This window comes from Rana temporaria, chromosome 2 (assembly GCF_905171775.1).
Source record: "Rana temporaria chromosome 2, aRanTem1.1, whole genome shotgun sequence".
Lineage (NCBI taxonomy): Eukaryota > Metazoa > Chordata > Amphibia > Anura > Ranidae > Rana > Rana temporaria.
In genome coordinates, this window is record NC_053490.1 from 144,573,968 (window position 1) to 144,596,417 (window position 22,450).

Here is a 22,450-nt window from a genome sequence, read left to right on the forward strand (position 1 = left end):
ACGCTGGGGTAGATTCACAACGGACATACGACGGCGTATCTCTGAGTATGGCCGGTCGTATCTATGCGCCTGATTCATAGAATCAGTTACACATAGATTTCTGTTAGATCCGACCGGCGTAAGTCTCTTACGCCGTCGGATCTTAACTGCATATTTACGCTGGCCGCTAGGGGCGTGTATGCTGATTTACGCCTAGAATATGTAAATCAGATAAATACGCAAATTCACGAACGTACGCCCGGCCGACGCAGTACATTTACGCCGTTTACGTTAGGCTTTTCCCGGCGTAAAGTTACCCCTGCTATATGAGGCGTATATGCGGCGCACCGATGTTAAGTATGGCCGTCGTTCCCGAGACAAAATTTGAAAATTTTACGTTGTTTGCGTAAGTCGTTCGCGAATAGGGCTGGACGTAATTTACGTTCACGTCGAAAGCAATGACGATTTGCGGCGGAATTTCGAGCATGCGCACTGGGATTTTTTCACGAACGGCACATGGTCACAGTTAATATACATAAAACACGCCCACATAATCCAAATTTGAATTAGGCGGGCTTACGCCGGACCAAATACGTTACGCCGCCGTAACTAAGGGCGCAAGTTGTTTTTGAATACAGAACTTGCGCCCTAAATTACGGCGGCGTAATGTATCTGAGATACGTTACGCCGGGCAGATAGATACACCATTGTATCTGAATCCAGCCCTATGTTTACTGTTTCATGTCGTTTTTTTTCTACACTGTTAAGCCTGGTACATGCGGTACGATTGTTGGCCAACCGAGCGTCTGATTTTTGTGCCAGGATCTTGTCTTGCATACTAAGGTTACACAATTGTCGCGCCACAAACATGACGTACTACGAGGAATTTCAGCTCTTGAGTAGCACCCTTTGGGCCCCTTCTGCTAATTTTGTGTTTGAGCATTGATTCTGAGCATGCGTGTTTGTACTTTCGACTTTTGTGTGACAGTTTTGTGTACTGACCATAAAAAATCAGACGTGGAGCTGTTGTCCGCAAAAAATGCACTAGCCTATTGTTGGCCAAAAATTGGAAAACAATTGTCTAAAGGAGTGTACTAACGGTAAGAATTTAGCACAACCTTCTGCCAACAAACAATCCCCTGCCAACAATCAAACCGTGTATGAGGCTTATCGCTGTTTTTTAAATTTGCAATCAGCCGTAACATTATGACTAGAGATGGGCTTGGGCAGGTTCAAAATCCCACGTGCCCGATCCCGCCAGGAATGCCGACACTGCACTTATCACAGGCAGTGACACATTTCCCAATCCGCAACTGCACAGATCGGGAAATGTCTCACTGTCTGTGATTAGTTGTGTGCAGTGTTGGCTTCCTGGTGGGATCGGGCACGTGGGATTTCAAACACGCCTGAGCCCATCTTTAATTTAAACTGGCCCTGCGGGTGGTCATAGAGCATCATGGGCATGGTGCTGAGGATTTTGGTGGGCCTTTTTTAATGGATATAAATAAAATGAAAATGCAATTCAAAAAACAAAAAATTAAAATGCAAAAATCTTTGTTAAAAAAAATATTAAATTGGGGGGGGGGTGGGAGAGAGGGAGATGGGGAGGTGAGAGAGAGAGAGGAGTGAGAGAAAGAAGGGTGAGAGGGGGCGAGAGAGAGAAGGTGCCTTTGGGTAATATTAGTAGGGAAGTAATGTGGCACGTATAGTGCACCATGGCGAACTGTGGGTGGAGCCCTCGTTCACATTGTGCAGCGCATCTTCATGCAATTTGACAGGTCAAAACGCATGACAAGTTGGAGCCTATTGCCAGCAATGGCATCGCTCCAATCAGCCGCAAAATCAGCGTTGCACCGATTGGAGCGGTGCCAATGCCGGCAATACATATGCACTACTTTTGCCGATTTCGGGTCTGACTTCAATAGACATCTAGAGACGTCTTTAAAGTTGCACCCGAAGTTCGCACTGACAGGCGGCTTTGAATCCTGCGGTTTCAGATGAAGTCACACGATTTCAAAGCCTTGCTGCTCTACACGCAATGCATGGGAATGTGCGTGCTCTGTCATATCTGCATGATGTGAAATGAGCCTTACACTTACTAACCATGTAACAGGGGTATTTACTATGAAAGACCCTTCCCTGCCTCTCTGCATCTTTTTCGACCTCCCCTCAGCACACATGTACATTCTAAATCCCCCTGCTAACCTCTGCACCCCCTCATCTCTGCTTAAATCCATGTGCCCCTGCTCAAATTTACATCCCAGCCCCCCTTCATCTGCTCACCTTTGCAGTACAGGCTGATAGATAGCAGGCTCAGTGACTGTGGCAGGCAGGGTTTGTTGTACCATCCCAGTGTCGGCAGCATTCAGCAAAGATGATGGTGGGCCAGGGCTTCAGGAGTTTGACATACCTATGTACGCTCTAACAATTTGCATATCAATGCCACTATGAGTGAGTTACACATCAATTGTGTGTAAACTGCACACAGAGCAGGGCTGGGCAGCATTGTTGACTCACTCACAGCACTGGGCTGGGCATATCTTAAGGAAGGGGCCTGGAGCTGCAGCTCCAATAGCCCCTTAATCCGGCCCTGACCACCTGCCTAATATTGAGTAGTTCACCCTTTTGCCTTTAAATCAGCCCTGACCCATCATGGCATGGGCGCCACTAGACCTCTAAAGGTATGCTGTGGTAGCTGCCTCTGCCTCTGCCAGCTTGCCTTCTTCATATAGTGCATCCTGATGCCATCTGTTCCGTAGGTAAACAATACACATCCACCCGGCCATTTACATGATGTCAAATAATTCATGATTCATCAAACCAGGACACCTTATTTTATTGCTCTGTGGTCCGGTTAAGATGCTTGCATGCCTATTGAAGATGCTTTTGGCTGTGGATACGGGTCAGCCTGGGCACCAAGACTAATCTGTGACTGCACAGCCCCATACAGCACAAATTGCAATGCACTGTGTGTTATGACATATTTCTATCAGGACCAGCATTAATGTTTTTAGCAATTTGAGCTACATTAGCTCCAGCATTTGCTCCCCACGTGCATCAGTGAGCCTTGACCGCCCATGACATGTCGCCAGTTTACCGGTTTTCTATCCTTGGACTCATTTTGGTAGGTCCTGATGCCTGCAGACCAGGAACATCCTACAAAAACTGCAGTTTTAAAGTTTCTCTGATCCGGTTATTGTCTAGCCATTTCAATTTGGCCCTTGTCAAATTTGCTCAAAATCTTATGCTTGCCCATTTTTTTTTCCGCTTTCAATGCATCAACTTCAGGGAAAACATGTTATTTACTTTACCTGTCAGTGGTCATAATGTTATGGCTGATCGGTGTTTATCTGTGAGACACAAGGAGAAATGCAATAAAAGAATACTACAATTACTATTGGTAAAAATCAAAATCTGATTGTTTGCTGTACTATTTCACTGTTATTATGCTTCTGATACATATGATCTTTCTCTGCATAAATGGTAACTCCACTTTTCTGAAAAAATATAGCAAATAAAAAAATAATAATGTATTATGTACAACTGCCACACAAGCCATGTTGCATTTTTTTTATAATAAATTTTTATTCGTTTTTCAAATTATAAGTGAAAAACAGGTGGTATACAGTAGACCTTATAAAAGGCAGACAACGGCCCAGTACATAGAAAAAAATAAATCAAGAAGGCTTAACATATTGTAATTTATTGTTATTAAAATTACATTTTACGTTTCAATCAGCTGCTGTAATTTTCTGTAACGTTAAGTGAAATATGCCAACCAGGGGACAATTCGTTGGTATACAGATTTCCCCCAGAAATGTAATTTCCTGCTTGTGTGGCTAATTTTCCCATTAGTCTGCACTAAGATATAAGATATCCCCCTGCAATCGGAATTTTAGTTTTGGTGAGATCATCTACAAAGGTTAAAGAGGAACTAAACTTTCTCAACCAACAGTAACTTTTTTAAATCTTTAAGCTGATAGCATTAGTTAACCGATATTAACCACTTAAGCCCCGGACCTTTAGGCAGCTAAATGCCCAGGCCAGGTTTTGCGATTCGGCACTGCGTTGCTTTAACAGACAATTGCGTGGTCGTGCGATGTGGCTCCCAAACAAAATTGACGTCCTTTTTTTCCCACAAATAGAGCTTTCTTTTGGTGGTATTTGATCACCTCTGCGGTTTTTATTTTTTGCGCTATAAACAAAAATAGAGCGACAATTTTTTGAAAAAAAATCAATATTTTTGACTTTTTGCTATAATAAATATCCCCCAAAAACATATATAACATTTTTTTTCCCTCAGTTTAGGCCGATACGTATTCTTCTACCTATTTTTGGAAAAAAAATTGCAATAAGCGTTTATCGGTTGGTTTGCGCAAAATTTATAGCGTTTACAAAATAGGGGATAGTTTTATTGCATTTTTATTTTCTTAATACTAATTGGTGGCGATCAGCGATTTTTTTCGTGACTGCGACATTATGGCGGACACTTCGGACAATTTTGACACATTTTTGGGACCATTGTCATTTTCACAGCAAAAAATGCATTTAAATTGCATTCTTTATTGTGAAAATGACAGTTGCAGTTTGGGAGTTAACCACAGGGGGCGCTGAAGGAGTTATGCTTCACCTAGTGTGTGTTTACAACTGTAGGGGGGTGTGGCTGTAGGTCTGATGTCATCGATCGTGTCTCCCTATAAAAGGGATGACACGATCGATGCAGCCGCCACAGTGAAGCACGGGGAAGCCGTGTTTACATACGGCTCTTCCCGTTCTTCAGCTCCGGGGAACGATCGCGAGGGGGCGGCTAGAAACGAATAGCCGCGCCCTCGTCCCGGATCGCTCCCTGAGGCTTAGCGACCGCCGCATGTACCGGGGGGGTCCCGATCGGACCCCCGACCCGCGGAAAGGCAGCGACGTGCGGGCACGTCGTTCTGCCTGCCCGTGCCATTTTGCCGACGTATATGTACATGCGGCGGTCGTTAAGCGGTTAAGGTATATTATATTTTCTTGTTTTAAACTTTTTTTTCTTTCTTTTTTTTACATACAGTATTCTTCAGTTGTTTCCTGGTTTCTGGCCTAGGTCAGAATGCTGTCATACATCCCATAAGTCTTCATTGACATGTTTTTTTTTTCTCTCGGGAGGAGGGGCTTTCTCTGTTAAATATAGGTGTAACACGTTGTGTAAAGGTGTAGTTAGCCTTTAGGCTGGGTTGGGAACGCAGCGGCTCACAGCAGGATTCCAATGTGTCTCCATTCACTGTTTCAGGTCTGATTTCAGCCAGAATTTTGGGCTAATTATGGACTTGAAACAGAACAGAAGAGGCACAGGACTCCTGTGCAATTCGCACCGGAGCCGCTGCAGAGATGTGTGAACCGCTTCATAGGGAGCCAGTCACAATCTCCTTCTATGCGGAAAACCCTCATCCAATTCGCACTAGTGTGAACCCAGCCTTAAAGGCAAGTGGCCAAAAATACCAGCCTTTCATGCCGTCTCTAGTGACGTATGGCATCAGATTAAGCTAGAATAAACCTCAGCTGTAACTATGAATAAAATGGTGCAGCAATCCATGTTCACATCTATCCAGAAGAAAACAACCTGAGCTGTTAAGCCATGCTGGAATTTTCAGCTAATATAGCTAGAGCTCAATACATAAAAAGCATCTAGCTCTCCTTTGTAAAAGACGTAGTTAAACCTTGTCCTGCTGAGTGAAAAGAATATTCCCGTCTCCAGATCAAGGGTTAATCACAGCTAGCAATGCTGCTTGCAAATCCTCTAGGATTAAACAGAATACAAAAGAAGCAAATAATGTATGAATAAGAACATGAACAGATATGACCTAAATGAGAATGCATGCCAAGTTTATTTTTAGTGTCTTTAACTTCATTGATCATTGATGCTCTCAGTCAATTGCCTGGGTTCCTGTGAATGCAGGGTCACCCCTATTTCCCCCCCAAGAAACAATGTATGTGTTCTAGATTAGGCTAGGTTCACACCTTTGACTCAGAATTTTCCTGTGATTTTAATGTTTTTTAAGGCTCATGATGCATGATTTTATTACATTGTAATGTGTTTTTTGTTTTGGCCAGTAAAAATCAATATCCGCTGTGACATCAGTAGGCGTCTAGTTTGTTGAATCTGCTTTATGGTGTGCTTGTGTGCTATTGGAGAGATCTTGATCCATGTCTGCTATTCCAGCTTTTTTTTTGCAGCAGATGCAGGGGGATTACTTGGAATATAGAAGCTGTCTTCAGAATAAGGATCGGGGCTCAAGTCCTGCAGGAACGCGTAGGAACGGAGTCCCTGCACTTTTTTCACAGCAGGAACGCAGTTCCCTTTGCAGGACTAGAGCAGCCGAGCCGCCCGAGCCAATCCTTCACTAAGCGGAAATGCCCAGCTCGAGTCACTGTCAGGGGCAGGCGAACCTTAGTAATCCTTTATGTTACTGGGCGCTTCCTGTATATGGATTCATCGGGTAGTGTGCAGGTATTCCGTCACTTTCTCGATGCCGCAATGTCTCCTGGGAGCTTTTGTCATTGTTCCCAAGAGACATTGCGGAGGTCTGCCACGATTTATCGCAGGATTTAGAAAGAACTTGCTAAACATGCGGTTTAGTAATTACCGTATTTATCGCGGTATAACGCGCTCCCGCATATACCGCGCACCCCTAAAGTGGCCCCCAATCCTGTGGAAAAAAAGTTTTTTTTGTACTTACAGTTTTGGTGTCTTGCGCGGCATCCATCGGCGGCCTCGTCGGGTCCGGCGTCCTTCTGCGGCTTCGGGTGTCCTCTTCGGCGGGTCCGGCGTCCGTCTTCGGCGGGTCGGGTGTCCTCTTCGGCGGGTCGGGTGTCCTCTTCGGCGGGTCGGGTGTCCTCTTCGGTGGGTCCGGCGTCCTTCTGCGGCATCCTCGCGGCGTCCTCGCGTCCTCCCCGCTCGTTTCCCGCGCCGAGTTTGAATACTGCGCCGACATATACAGAGCGCAGTACACTCGTGTATTGTCGGCAATGCTGTACGTCCAGGACGTGAGTGCGGAAGGAGCAGAGACTGCCCGACTATACCCGAGTGTACTGCGCTCGGTATATGTCGGCGCAGTATTCAAAACTTGGCGCTAGTATCGCCTTTTATCGCGCACCCACGATTTTGCCCTGATTTTCAGGGCAAAAAAGTGCACGGTATACGCCGATAAATACGGTATGCATATGAGCGTATCTCTTTTTTTTTTGTGGGGAGGTGGATCTTGGGTGGGAGTTCCCACACTTTTTTCCCCAGGACTTGACCCCTGATAAGGATGCCTCTACCCTATGTGAGTAAGGGGTACTTAGTAGCCCTCCTTACTCATTCACCCCCAAAAAATACATTATGTAAATAAACTCATTGACAGCATTGTATTTTATTTAAAAAAAATGTTACATGGTGTAAATCCATCATCAATCATGTCATCCAGTGTTGTAGATCCAGCAATCACAATGAATGATGACCTGCTGACACAATGGCGTTGATTTACTAAAACTGGAATGTGCAAAATCTGGTGCAGCTGTGCATGGTAGCCAATCAGCTTGTTCAATTAAGCTTTCACCAAAAAAAAAAAACTGGAAGCTGATTGGTTTCAATGCATAGCTACACAGGATTTTGCACTCTCCGGTTTTAGTAAATCAACCCAAGATGACAACCAATGCCAACAATTGTCTCTCACTGCAAATGACGACAACCTGACTGGCTGCTGAATGTCAATAAATCGGGTGGATTGTAAATCCGGTTATCGTGATAGTAAATGATGCTTAACGCGCAATTGTCTGAATATGGTCATGAACCATGATGACCATATGAAGAACGTCATTAGCCAGGATCCCCCTGGCCACTTTAACAAATAGAGTAAAAAAGTTTGAAAACAATCTTGATATTAATTTAAAAAGATAACGTGCTTTAAAAGCACCCATATGACGTAAACTTAAAATCTAGCAGATCCATGTACATCCATGATCCATGTACTGTTGTTTAATTATGTTTGAGATATATTGTAGTATATATATATATATATATATATATATATATATATATATATATATATATATATATATATATATATATATATATATATATACACACACACTGCAGTGCATCAGCTAACAATCTGGTGTAGTGTGTACAATAAGACACTGTGTGGGTTTTGAGGACCAACATAAACTGCAATCTGGCAGCGGTCTATTTCAACTTGTTGTTGTAATATTGGAGCTTCAGAGCATACAAAATGGCACTGCCAGGAATCCATATCAGGCTTTTGGTAGAACTGAAGTGTAGAGACCCTTGAAACTAAATAAACGTGTGGTAGGCTTATGATCACTAATAAAATTATAAGAGTCAGAAGGTCTTTTTAATGTCAAAGGTTGCAGAGTCCGGCAATTCTACTGCATTTTGCAGAAAGATCTCCTTTCCTGTCCTCTCAGGCATCTGATTTATGCATTTAATAGTGTCACTTAGTTCAAAAAAGTAATGTCCCACTGGAGACCAGTATTTTTAGTCTTGAAGATATGTCACGATGTGTCTATATATAAATTAATTCTGTCCTGTGACTCTTGGACTGTGTCACTAATAAAAAAAGGAACTGGTGTACCTATTCTTTCTAATAGTTGGGTGAGTAAATTAACTAGTAGTAGACTTGAAGGATCTTATTTCCTCACCAAGTCTAACATGGAGAACATGCCAAAGAACACACCAAGGAGAAAATGGGGGATCTGATTCCCTGACTTATATGTATGTGTGTGTGTTTGTATTTTTGATAAATAGATATGTTTCATATATTAATCTTCTTAAAGCGGACCTTCAGTAATTTTTTCAACTGTCCATCTATTAAAACTCCTATCTTTGTTGTTTTACCTTTGGATAGTAAAACATTTATTTTCTGCCAGAAAATACCTTATACAGCCCACTTCCTGTTTCTTCACTGTGGCCCCATGGCAGTCTCACATTTCATGAGATAATTTTAGAGGGCGTGATTATGGGCAGAATTAGGGGCGGGGCTGGGTAGGGGATGGTAGGTCAACTGGTGGCGAGTAACCATTGAAGCCTGGCTAGTAGCTCAGGACTTGAAATTTTGAGCCCTGGTATATAGAGCTGCACGATTCTGGCTAAAATGAGAATCATGGTTTTTTGCTTAGAAGATAGATCACGATTCTCACGGCTTAACATAATCTTTCACATTAAAACAAAAAATTGGGCTAACTTTACAGTTTTTTTTTTCATTTTTTATTCATTGAAGTGTATTTTTCCCAAAAAATTGCATTGAAAGAACGCTGGGCAAATACAGTGTGACATAAAATATTGCAGCAATTGCCATTTTATTCCCTAGGGTCTCTGCTAAAATATATATAATGTTTGGGGGTTCCAAGTCATTTTCTAGCAAAACATTTTGATTTTAATTTAAGAAACAAGTGTCAGAAAAAGATTTGGACTTTAAGTTGTTAAACTTCCTGCATTTACACACATAAGTTTGCTCTAAGAAGGAAGTTTGTTACAATGTTTCATGTTGTTACAAACTTGACAGACTGCTGTATTGTTTCTTTACACACACAGAAGTTTATCCCTTTGATCTAAGAAGGAAGCATAAGTTATAATGTTTCCTGTTAAAAACTTGGCAGACTGCCTGGATATTTTCTTTTGACAGCTGAGTGAGCAGATAAAGTCTCTCCACTTGTTATACAAAAGAATCTGCAAACTCTGCATTGGAGATCGTCAGGGGGGTTGAATCGAGATCACGATTTTTTAACAATTAATTCTGCAGCTCTACTGGTATAGTGGTTTTAGAATTCACAGTCAGAGAAAATCTTGATATATTGGTATTAAGTCGTATGTGGTACTAATATCAGCATAGTGGTTAGCTGTCTCACATGGTACAGGAGGAGAAAAACAATCTACATTTTGGATGACTTAACTGGTTAGTGTTATATCTTACCCTTGTAGAACACTTATCAGTCATTTTTTTACATTTGTTAATCTTGTCTATGCTTCTACATTAACCATTTCAATAAAGCATAAACCGCTAAGGATGGTGGGGTTGGTCTGTTCCAAAGGAACACAGGCCTGACAGTGGGGATGAAGGTGCATGCAAAACAAATACTAATACTGTATTTTCTGGCGTATAAGACTACCTTTTACACTTAAAAAAACTGGCCAAAAAGCAGTGCTCGTCTTATACGCCGGGTCAGCTGCTCGCATGCCTGCTGGATGTGCGGTAATACTCTATGTAGCTTCGGCTACATACAGTATATACCGCTTAGCCAATCCCGGTGTGCGATGTATTCAAATGAATACACAGCCTGCTCGGATTGGAGTAACAACCTCTGCCAATCCGAGCTGGCTACATACAGTAGCCTGCTCGGATTGGCTTTGAGAGTCAGAGAGGCGTGGGCTGATGATGTTACAGCCTCTGCCAATCCAAGCAGGCTTTGTATTCATTAATAGAATACATCGCTCACCGTGATTGGCTCCAGCTCCAGCAAGAATGACGAAGAATATGACTCCAGAACAGGGCTCAAGTCCTGTGTGAACGCGTGGGAACGGAGTTCCCTTTGCAGGACTAGAGCAGCCGAGCCGCCCGAGCCAATCCATCACTAAGCAGCGATGCCCAGCTCGAGTCACTGTCAGGGGCAGGCGAACCTTAGTAATCCTTTATGTTACTGGCCGCTTCCTGTATATGGATTCATCGGGTAGTGTGCGGGTATTCCGTCACTTCCTCGATGCCGCAATGTCTCCTGGGAGCTTTTGTCATTGTTCCCAGGAGACTTTGCAGAGGTCTGCCGTGAGTTATCCTGGGACGGTACAGTGGATCGAAAAAAAAACAAAAAACAGCATAGTAATTATGCATATGATCGTATACTTTTTTTTTTTGGTGGGGGAGTGGATCTTGGGTGGGAGTTCCCACACTTTTTTCCCCAGGACTTGACCCCTGCTCCAGAAGGTAGAAATATGAAGCGTCGGAAGCCTCTGAAGGGGGGTCGTCTTATACGGTGAATACTGGCAAAAAATCTTTAAAAAATTGTAAAATTAGGGGGTCGTCTTATACGCCCGGTCGCCTTATACACCGGCAAATGCGGTAAATAGTCAAAAGGATACAGTTTTCATTTTTTTCTTAGGAGTGGGCCACAGAGGCCTTAAGATACCACCCCATATAATGAAAAGAAGACATTACCGATGGGGAGAAGGTATATTCTATGTAGGAGCACCACCTCATAACAGAATACTGTTGCTTGGTTTGCCTAGGTTAGTGTGCTTGGCCGTATTGTGGTTAATTAAGATATTCAAAACCCTATAACCCCAACTGATACAAACTACACATTACAACCCTACAGTCTAGCCAGCACAGCCTGGTATTATTGTGCAATATAACTGTACCTACAGCAGCAATGTTTCAGTATGGCTCTCACAGATACCCAGTATTTGATTCTTCTTCAGGTTGAAAGCTTTGTATGTTCTTTTCTCCCTATAAGAGAAAAATCTAGATGATTCCAAAAGAGATGAAAAATGGAGCTTCACTTTTCCAGCATGTGTGTACCAGTATAAGGAAACGTCTTGCAGATTTGTTTTCTATGTTGTAACTTGTCTCACAAGATACTTCCACAATAAGGATAACCACAATGGCTTATGTTTATGGTTTTTCATTTGTACAGAAGTAGTGGTTCCCTACAAAGGGTGCATGAAGTAGAGATGCATAGTCCCTGCAATAGTATATAGTAAACATTGGCCATTCCAACAAGACTGTGCACCATTTCTTTATCCCCCTTCCGGCATGGAGGTCAGAGCCAAGACAAACACTGTAGAGCAGTGGTCATCAACCCTCAGGGTCCACTAAGGCCGCATACACACGATCGGTCCATCCAATGAGAACGGTTCGAAGGACCGTTCTCATCGGTTAACTGATGAAGCTGACCGATGGTCTGATGTGCCTACACACCATCAGTTAAAAAAACGATCGTGTCAGAACGCGGTGACGTAAAACACAACGACGTGCTGAAAAAAACAAAGTTCAATGCTTCCAAGCATGCGTCGACTTGATTCTGAGCATGTGCGGGTTTTTAACCGATGCTTTTGCATACTAACGATCAGTTTTGACCTATCGGTTATCAGTCCATCGGTTGAATTTTAAAGCAAGTTCTCATTTTTTTGACCGAAGGTTAAACTAACTGATGGGGCCCACACACGATCGGTTTGGACCGATGAAAGCGGTCCATCAGACCATTCTCATCGGATGGACCGATGGTGTGTACGCGGCCTAACAGGCCAGGTTTTATGTATGACCTTGGGATGCAGAATAGAATACTGCAATTGCTGAGCAGCAAATGATATCATCTGTGATGTAGTTCAGTTATCTTGCAAACCTGGCCTGTTAGTGGGCCCTGAGTACAGGGTTGATGACCACTGTTGTAGAGGACTCATTTTACCAGGGTAGCTTGAAGATGGGTTTCTACCCAACAGTGCTCAGGGTCACATTCACCTATTCGCAATGCATTGTTGAACTATTGGAACTCTGCACTTTTTGATGAAACTGCAGTAATCCTTTAAGCACTATCTGACAGAAATCTGAGTGACACACAGACTGCATCAATCACTTTCCCCAGCATTTTTATCGCCAGGGAAATGGAAGTGCTCAGCAAGAATATTAATGGGGAACAGTAGGAGACTGACATTTAAAGTGTAACTCCATTTTTGTTGAGGAAATGAGAAAAGAAACAAATCTCTCCATGTTAAAATGAACAAGAAGTTTCTAAGGAAGTCTTGATTTAGAGATGGCAAACAAATTAGCAAAAGAAAATTCTCCATGTTACAGAAGCCCCATTGTTGCCATGTCTACAAGTAATTAACAGAATTTTTTTTTTTTTTCAGTTTTAAACCATCCATAAAATCACTCCAGACTGAGATGGAGAGATCAATTTAATAACCTTAAATTACAAAGTGGCTTGTATAGCAGTTGAATATGTAATGGTGCTGTTTCTTTTCTTTTCTTTTTTTTTTTTTTTTAAGCCAAAGTGTAATTACCTTTTAAAAACATGCTTTGAATATAAGCACACAGATCCAAGCCTAGCAACACAGTGGGGATGTCCCAGTAAATGTATTTGCTAAACCCACGTTTGATGCATATGGAAATTAACATCTAGGTTACAGTGGTGGCTTGTGTTTTTTTCTGGGGGGTGACACTACTCCTGGAGCAGCTTCTGCAGTGTCTCCTCTAGCCTCCTCCCGGCGCTAAGCGTCCAATAGGATTGCTAGTCGGGAAACAGGTTTCATACCTGCTTCCCAATTGGCCAGGACGCAACACACCTGGGTGGGCTCCAGACGCAATGCTCTGTGCCCCGAGTCCCCCCTTTTTGAAGCCTATTAAAGCCTATGGCTGGCCACTGTAATTCATATGCCCGGTGACCTGAAAGAGGCCGGAATCATGAATAGGGAGCGGCTGCAGCGCATGAATCTATCCATTATGCATATAGGGGGTGGCGGTGCATCTAATGGACGGGCCGCCCCTGCTAGGTTATCAACAACTTTATTACTAATGGAAAGAAAAGAGAGACTAAAGAATAGGAAGGAAGGATTCTTTGCCCATGGAATACTGCTAGTATTCAATTGACAGGTTCCAAATCCTACCAGATGATTGTCGCTTGTCCATTAGAATGATATTGAATTTTTCATTAACTTCCCTGGCAGTATGATTATGTCTGATTTTTGAATGTCAATGCGGTACATTGTTTTGCATGGAAATTTGGCGTTTTATATTGTAGGCCTGTAATTCTTAGGAATAACCCACTTAAATCTGTCTAAACAAGAGTCTAGTAGACAACCTGTGTATGATAAAGTTTGAAACACAAAATCATAAATTATAATATTATAAATAACTATAAATAATTATAAAAAATAATAATATAATAATTTTATTCAATAATGTAATCAAAACAAAAACAAAAAAAATTGCTCAGTCGCAAAATTGTAGATGTTGTTACTTTCAGTGTCTGAATGTCTTTCAGTGTCAATGACGAATTTCGCAACAAATCACTATCACTTAAAGGGGTTGTAAAGGTTTGTTTTTTATTTTCTAAATAGGTTACTTTAAGCTAGTGCATTGTTGGTTCACTTACCTTTTCCTTCAATTTCCCTTCTAAATGTTTTTTTTCTTTGTTTTCTTTGTCTGAATGTATCACTTCCTGTTCCTCCTCAGTAAGGTGTTCAGTAAGCTGTTCTAAATGACTTTCCACCGTTCAGATGATGGTGGAAAGCTTACTGAGAAGAAACAGGAAGTGAGAAACTCAGACAAAGAAAAAAAACATTTAGAAGGGAAATTGAAGGAAAAGGTAAGTGAACCAACAATGCACTAGCTTGAAGGAACCAATTTAGAAAATAAAAGGCAAACCTTTACAACCTCTTTAATTCTGCAAGTGATTCTAATTCACCATCGCTGTTTTCTAGCTGGTCTAAATCTGCTTTTGATGTAGAGGGACGCTTTTTGGATGCCATGGACTTTCTCAAGTTTCCAGGCAGAAAGAACAGTATATATACTGTAATATAAACGTGCAGGCAGGGCACTGGAAAAAGCACTAGGGACAAAACTGATGTGAAATGATTTGATACAATAATGTAATGTACAGATGTAACGTGTGTTATGTGTTTTGTACTTTTTTGAGTTTGCCACCGGGCTCCGCCCCCATGCATCGTGACACTCGCAGGGAACAGACCCCGCAACAGTAATACATCGGAAGGAGGATCTGGCGGAGGACACACCGGGAGGACATCGCAGGATCCTGGGGACAGGGTAAGTATCCTGTACCAGGATACTGCAATGCAATCCCGAGTGTGGCTCGGGGGTTACCACTTTTGGTAATGAAAATTAACCCAGAGCCACACTTGGTAATACTGCTAGGGAGGTTAATCATCATTTTCAGAAATTGTGGTCTTTCCAGGTTATGTTGTGTTCTATGGTGTTGTTTCATTTGAGACAGTCCTCACACAGTAGATACGCTTGCTGCAGGGAACTGCACATTTAACACCTATAAGAATATCTAAATAGGTCCCAACAGGCCTTTTTTTCTCAGAAAATAGGTGCAGAAACTTAACTACCCCCCCTCCAGGGGGAGAGTGGTAGAATGGCACATCAAATTGTTGGTTTGGCCAAATTGCACTAAGGGTGGGAAGTTCTTAAAGGGGCATTATATACCAGGAACATGCTACATACAGAGGTTCAGAAGTGTGTTATACACAGAGTGCAGGGTTCAGAAGTGCTCTATACACCATGTGCAGAGTTCAGGAGTCCCCTACATACAGAGTGTAAAGTTCAGGCGTGCACTGCATACAGAGTGCAGCGTTCAGGAGTGCCTCTTCCACTGCTCTTTATTTTGCATCCCACTCTGCAACCCTTATCCACATCTCACTTCCCCCCTCCTTAGCTCTGAAATCTGCACACACATCCCCCCTTTCCTTAAAAGCACTATCATCTTCCAGGTGGCATATCTTTGTTGTTGTATTGGCCCGGCTCTAGTACCTCCCCCATTCTAGGCAGCTCCACCAATTGCAGCAACACATTGAGCAGGGGCATCAGCACCAAGCAACAGATGAGAATCGCAGAGGGTGCCCCCTACAATGGTATGCTCCCCAATTGTGTATTTTGGTTTTGTGCTACCCTAGCCAAGACTAAAATCGGGCACCACCCTTCTAAATTTGCCCCACCCCTTCCTATTTTAGATGCACCCCTTCATCTGTAAACCCCAATGCCTCCTGTTGGAGCTCCACCTGGTGGGGGAGAGAGAGAGGGGGGAGAGAGGGAGGGGGGATGCTTTTATGTTTAGAAAATACAGTGTTGAGCGGGGAACAGAAGGCTAGAGCCCAAGGTGGTGAAACTGAGTTCTGCCAAACAACATCTGAAAAAAAACCTGGGTCCAGCCTCACTCTTAAACCAGGGTTTGACAAATTTGCTTGGAATCTAGGAGCCAGCTAAAAAAGTTAGCAGCCAAAAAACGCACACCGTCCCGTCAAGCTCGCACGCAGAAGCAAACGCATACGTGAGTAGCGCCCGCATATGTAAACGGTATTCAAACCTCACATGTGAGGTATCGCCGTGATTGGTAGAGTGAGAGCAATAATTCTAGCCCTAGACCTTCTCTGTAACTCAAAACATGCAACCTGTAGAATTTTTTAAACGTCGCCTATGGAGATTTTAAAGGGTAAAAGTGTGTCGCCATTCCACAAGCAATTTACTCGACGTAACATTATCTTTCACAATATAAAAAAAAATTGGGCTAACTTTACTGTTGTCTTATTTTTTTAATTAAAAAAAAGTGTATTTTTTTCCAAAAAAAGTACGCTTGTAAGACGGCTGCGCAAATACGGTGTGACAGAAAGTATTGCAACGACCGCCATTTTATTCTCTAGGGTGTTAGAATAAAAAATATATATAATGTTTGGGGGTTCTAATTAGAGGGAAGGAGATGGCAGTGAAAAAACACATTAGGACTGCTGTTTTTTGCTACTTGTAATGTAACCTGTAATGCCAAAGGTCACCACAAGCTGGCCACTCCTAGATTCCTTCTGAGCACCTCAGCTTCCTTCTGTGAAGGCCGCAAAGGCACGGCCTCAATAACCAACGGGCGCGGGCCCGCCGCAATCACGACCCGCGCCGGCCGGTAATTGAGGCCGCGGCTTTGCGGCCTTCTGCAGCCCTAAGCTTCCCCAGGCGCCAGGTTACAATTTCTTGTCGCAATTGCGATCTGGTGTCTGGATTTTGTCGAGGCCTGTCTTAACCAACACATAAAACCCTTTAATTTGCCAACTCTTTTTAAATAATATATAAAATAAGTGAGATTAATGTACAAAGACAACCATACCATAATAAGTAATCATAATCATGGTGTACTTTTATAAATTATGATATTGCTGTAGCAATAAAATGATCCAATTTAATCACTTGAATGTTACTGTTGCATGTATTGTTTGTAAAAGCAGTTTTCCTGACACCAGCACAGCAGCATACGTGTGGTAGTACCCCACCTACTTGACCAAAATGAGGAGGAAAGAGGGACAGAGGGACATTGCTCCAAATCAGGGACAGTCCCACGAAATCAGGGACAGTTGGGAGCTATGCACATACAGCAGTGATGCCATGGCTATATTCCTTCTTGTCTGGAGTTTTGCAGCCTGCCTCCCAAGAAGTGAATAGAACCATGCAATGTGATATTTCCAAGAACTGCCTGTTTTCTCATTCTTTGGAGTTTTTCTCAGTAGAAGTGTGCTACACTTTCAATCTAATAGGTGCGTATTCCAGCAGTCACTTCAGAAGGAAAAACTAGTAATTACATTCCAGAGAGTGCATGTACATACCTCCCAACCAGCACGGATTCTGCGGGAACTTCCCGCACAGGCTGCATCCTCCCGCAGTCCCCCGAATGGCTTAATTTTCCCGCACAGGAAGCTGTTCAAGACGGAGGAGCATGGGGTCTGAGGGGAGACATGCAAAGATGAGTGATCAGCGGCACCCGATCTGTGGCACCCCTGCTAAATATCCGGTGTGATGGGAGACAACATCCGACCCACCTCCCCAAACCCCAAACCACCCCCCCCCTCAACAACTTCAATCCGATCCGACCCACGGCAACCCCCCCCCGCTCAACTACTCGAATCCGATCCGACCCGTGTCAACACCCCCCCGCGCTCAACAACTCAAATCCGATCCGACCCGTGGCAACCTCCCCCGCCCCCCCCCCCCGTCAACAACGTCAGTGACAAATGTAAAGAATGTCCCGCAGTGAATTTTTGAAACATTGGGAGGTATGCATGTATCATTCTGAGCATTTGAAGTGGGCAGCTCTCATGCAGCGGCCATGTTAATTTAGGGGAAGCACTGCCCCAGTGGCCATATTCAGTTTGCTCAAACATTGTTCAGCGGCCATCTTGAAAATAGGCAGAGTGTGCCAGGAGATGGGAGCAGGTAAGAGTGGAGAAATGGTTTTCAAAAGGTGGCAGCTTTACTGTTATACCGTCCAAAGGCTAAGATTTGCATGCCAAATATTATATCAGTCAGCGGCTGCAGCCAAACAGCTAATAGTAGCACAATGTTCCAAATTTGTACAATCAATTACTACTACGTGCATCTGCATGTGCAGCAATCACAATTCATTATGGGGTAATGATCTTATTAGCAAAAATCACCCACGTGCCCAAGGTTAATGTCGGGAAGCAATATGTGTGTGTTTTCATAGCTTTGTATCATAATCTGTATCATAATCTGATCTCTCTACTCAAAAGCAGCTCATGTTGTGGTATTAACCACTTGACCACTGGGCACTTAAACCCCCTTCCTAACCAGATCAATTTTCAGCTTTTCGGTGCTCTCACATTTTGAATGACAATTAGTCATACAACACTGTACCCATATGACATTTTTGTCCTTTTTTTCCACACAAATAGAGCTTTCCTTTGGTGTTATTTAATCACTGTTGGGTTTTTTATTTTTTGCACTATAAAAGAAAAAATACTGAAAATTCTGTAAAAAAAAAAAAAAAAAAAACGATGAAAACATGATAATTTTTCCTATTGGCTAAAATAAAAAACATTGAAGTACAAAAACGTCTGACGACGCTGTATGCAAACGCGCAAATAAGCATGAATACGCGCAAAAAAACGTAGAAAAAAAACGCCCGAAAAAACGACCGAACGATCTACGCTCAGGTGTGAATGCAGCCTTAGGCTCTAAAGCCTGTGCACCTCGTGGCGGCCAGCTTGGCGAGGTCGCGGGAGAAACTAGACACCTGCTACATACAGTTTTAGGTTATTAATTTTTCCTGAACTTGGGGAGAGTTTGTTGTAAATAAAATGCTGTCACAAGGGCTTCAGATCTGTCAAAAACTGTTCAGTAAGTTCACAATAACTTTACATTCTTTTATCAAAAAATTGTATGTTGGAAACGTTGTCTTTTGGGGTTGCATGATTATTGCATCTTGACTTAGGTGTCATGGGCAGAGGCTGGGTATAAGGTAAGAATATTTTTTTCCTTTTCTAAGCAGCTTTATTTTGGATTAAACATATTTTATAGTAGAGCAGAGGAAAGCTAGAACACCTGTGAGATTTTTATTTCTGTCTGTGCCTCGGTTGCAGATTTACTCTGTTGTAAAACATCTGCCAGCAAGATAGAATACGGGGAAACTCTCACGATTAGAGCCCTGGATAGCAGTAAAATCCTTACAAGATTCTAACCCTTAAACAGCTTTAATAAAAAAAAAGTTTGGCTTGATTTACACTTTAGAACTACATGCATAATCTGGGATGGTATACAGTACATTAAAGATCTCTCCCAGGCATTCCTTTAATTGTGCTACTTTATGTAGGAGAATTTAATTACTGGGGTATTTTTTTGTCAATATTTTTGCATAAACAGTTAAAGGAAAATGACAATGGCTGTGGGTCAGTTTTATAATACTCTTTTCCACATATAAAATGTTTAAATGGATGTTTAAAGCATGTACCATATTTATAACACGCACCCTAACTTTAAGAGGGAAGTTTCAGGAGAACAACTTTCCACAGCAACCTGCGTATAACACGCAGGTACAGTTTACCCTCTTTTTTCAGGGTAAAAAAGTGAGTGTTATACGCCAATAAATACAGTATATAAAATGATAACAACAATATTGCTATTTTTTCACAGAGTATTACATGTTTTTTAAAAAGCACAGCAAACGTGGCCTACTTTCTATCACAAACATAGGCGTGCACTGCCTATAGCATTAGGGTGTGTACACCAAAGCTCAAATACACATCCGTGTGTGTGTCTGTTAATATCTATCTATATACATATATATATAGTATATATATATATATATATATATATATTTATTTATATATTGTGTGTGTATATGTATACCGTATTTATCTTGCTATAACGCGCCCCGGCGTATAGCGCGCACCCCCGAACTTGAAGGAAAATTCCTGGAAAAAAAATACTTACAGTTTGGATGCCCCTCGTCAGTGTCTTGCCCGTCGTCCATCGCGTCCTGCCTGTCGTCCATCGGAGGCCTCGTCCTGTCCGGCGTCCTTCTTTTGCGGCCATCGTGGTGTCCTCCCCGCTCGATCCCCGCTCGATCCCCGCTTCCCGCGCTGTGTTTGAACCACTGCGCCGACATATTCCGAGCGCAGTACACTCAGGTATAGTCGGGCAGGCTCAGCTCCTCTCACGCAAAGGACGTACAGGACGCACAGGACGTGACCGCGAGAGGAGCCGAGCCTGCCCGACTATACCCGAGTGTACTGCGCTCGGTATATGCCAGCGCAGTGGTTAAAACACAGCGCGGGAAGCCGGTATCGGCGTATATCGCGCACCCACGATTTTGCCCTGATTTTCAGGGCAAAAAAATGCGCGGTATACGCCGATAAATACGGTGTATATATATATATATATATATATATATATATATATATATATATATATAAAATATATACTGTATATACAATGTGTGTGTGTGTGTGTGTGTGTGTATATATATATATATATATATATATATATATATATATATATATGTGTATGTATGTAGCATTACCCCCATTGGAGCTCCTGGATTTTTGGGCGGCGTGTTACCTCGTGGCTCCTCCAAATTCTCTAGGGACGAGTGATGCGTATGTGCATAAACAGAAGAAAAGGAATGTCCACAACAGGTTCTCTTTTGCTGTGCTCTTTATTACCCAGCCGGGTAAAAACAATAAACTTGCGGTGAGGAAAGTAAAGTTGAAGAAGAAAGGAGAATAGCAGATTTAGGTGTAATGATAGGAAACAGTCCTGCTCCCAAACGTAACACTTCTCTTCACCACTCCCGCCGGAGTGGGTTTAGTGTACCCGGACAGGCCTCTCTTACTGACCTGGCAGCCAGAGCATCACTCGGACAATCATAGGAATAAGTCTCTGCCACAGACCCTCCTTGGTGAACTTGAACTTGGGAAAAAGTCTCTGCCACAGACCCCTCTCAGTGAGCCTCAGAAGATACCTCTGCCACAGGTCCCCTCTGGGTAGAATTCTCCGAGATATGCCTCCTTGCTTGAGTTACATCTGGATCTCCTTCCACTTTCGCTTAGGTACCGACTGACAGGTGATTAGTCCCGCAGTGTCCGACTTCCTGTGATCCCCGGTGGTTTCATCCAAGCCCTATTGGACCACCAGCCTCTCAATGATGCTCTTTAGACCGACTCCCTACCGAACAGCACACAGCTTGGGATCTTCAAAAGAGGGAACCCAGTTGCTCACTGGATCCCCATTGCTGGTTCAGATGCTCCGGGCCAGCATGGACCCAGAACCAGGAACACTGCGTGGCACGCACGCCCCGGTCAGGTAGGCCATAACGCCGGGGCGCTGTGATGTGACCACCCTAGGGGTGGATGCCACACTAGACGAAGAAGGACCCAGAACAATGGCGTCTGTCCCATAATACCCCTCCCCAGCATGCACAGCGAGGACAAACCCTTGTGATTGGCTGCTGGGAAGAGCACCCAAACCTTGACTCCACTGCTGCCAGCAGCAGCAGCGGGGTTGGAGGAAAACCACAGCACAGCAGAATGGGCTCACAGCACAGTCAAGCTGAGACAGCAAGCATTTTAACATGTATTAAAACATTGACGGTATCAGTAGGGCAGAGGTTGTTGTCAGTAGAGCAGTAAATAGTGTCAGTCAGCAGAGCAGTGGACATGAGGTAGATAGGGATATATACACTGTGTTACACCCTCGGCCCGGGTGTTTACCCTCAAAACTCAGCGTGTAATGACACAAATGGGTGATGTTTATGTGCATATTATCATACACATGTGTTTATTGTAACCATCAGGCATGTACTGGCCATCAGGATTACCAGGAGTTTCCCGGTGGGCTGATGGCTCAGTGGACCAGTTTCAGCGCCGCTCACCTCCTCTCCCTGGTTTAGTTATGCAGCACGACTGGCTACAGACATGCTCAGCAGGGGAGCCTAGGCACAACCAGCACTCCCAGTGCGTACACCTATGATCTAAAGAGCCTGTTGTAGAAAAATGGGGGAAGGGAATATATATTTTTTTACCTTGCCAGGTGTGTGATGCTTGAGGTACCGAGTGATATAAGCAAAGCAGATAAGGTTTGTCTGGAAAACACGTGAAAATTATTAGGGAGTGCCTCCTGTTGGCTGGAAATGCACTGTATGCCGGACCATTAGAATGCATGTGCCGGTGATATCACCGGCTGCATGCACTCTGAATATCTCCTAAACCGTGCAAATTTAGGAGATATTCACAGTACCAACAGGTAAGCCTTACTATAGGCTTGCTTGTAGGTACAAGTGGTAGAACAGAGTTTACTACCACTTTAACCACTTTAACCACTTAACCACTTAAAGTGGAGGTTCCCCTAAAAATAAACTTTTAACATTGCATTTCCCACATTAATGACAATTAGAATCGGCTGGTTTTATTAAAAAAAAAGTCCGTAAGTAC

The 22,450-nt window shown here is 43.1% G+C and overlaps 1 protein-coding gene across 1 annotated transcript in view; it reads left to right on the forward strand.

Moving 5' to 3' along the window:
- Nucleotides 1-22,450, forward strand: part of LOC120928243 — a 140,913-nt gene that overhangs the window by 665 nt on the left and 117,798 nt on the right. The window lies entirely within an intron of this gene.